Source organism: Galeopterus variegatus, unplaced genomic scaffold, assembly GCF_000696425.1.
Source record: "Galeopterus variegatus unplaced genomic scaffold, G_variegatus-3.0.2 Scaffold2411, whole genome shotgun sequence".
In the NCBI taxonomy this organism is placed as follows: Eukaryota; Metazoa; Chordata; class Mammalia; order Dermoptera; family Cynocephalidae; genus Galeopterus; species Galeopterus variegatus.
Genome location: NW_007728522.1, coordinates 143,549 through 144,524, shown reverse-complemented (window position 1 = coordinate 144,524; position 976 = coordinate 143,549).

Here is a 976-nt window from a genome sequence, read left to right as displayed (position 1 = left end):
AAGAAAAAGTAGATACTATAAACTATTAAAAAATGCTGAGCTGAAGGGGAACCTAAATATCCTGTAGTAAAATATTATTTTATGAGATAAAGAAGGGAAGATGTGGAAAATTTATGTGACTTGTCCAGTGATATACAGGTGATTAATGGTGCAGCCTCTGCTAGATTCCATTCTCTTGACTTCCAGAACAGGGCTGGCTGTTATGAAATCTCTCAAAGAAACTTTAATGTGTAAAGGTGCTTTGGCTTCTCTTGGTTCCTGAAAGCTTGTTTACTAGGCATTCAGATTCTGAGAACTGGCTTTTTTCTCCTCCTCTTCACTCCCCTTCTCCTCCTCCTACTTGTGTTTCTTTTTCTTTTTCTTTTTCTTCGTCTTCTTCTTCTTCTTCTTTTTTTTTTTTTTGCACAGTAGCTACCTGCAATTTAAACTCTTTCAGTCCCAAAGTTATAGGAAATGTATTGTGTGTCCACCGAGCCAATTCAATTTTCAGAAAATTCTTAGCATCTGGAAAGGATTTCAGTTCTTGGCTATTTACAAGAATGAGGGAGAGCAGTAGTATCGGTAATTTAAAATAATAAAAATTCTTGAATAATTTCAAACTAATTCCAGTACAGAAATTAATAACTAGATTAATATGTTAATGAGATGATCCCTCTTAGCCAAGGCATATATGCCAGAATGTTTAGGGCCTTGCTTTCAAAGGAAGATGATTTATATACCTTCATCCACCACCGTCCATCACCATCTCAGCTTGCAAGAGAAGTGTTGATGAATAGCAGATGTTCTGGAATATTCTTCAGATAGAAGAAGTCTAAGCAGTAGTTTATAGTTTGTTTTAAAGAATAGAATATTTAGTATATGTAGGGAAGTAGAACTAGTCAATCTGAGATTATAAAAAAAAAGTTCTAGAATGGGCCTTATTGGGAAATGACAAAATATTGGGAAAGGATCCAAAAGGAATAATCACTTATAATCA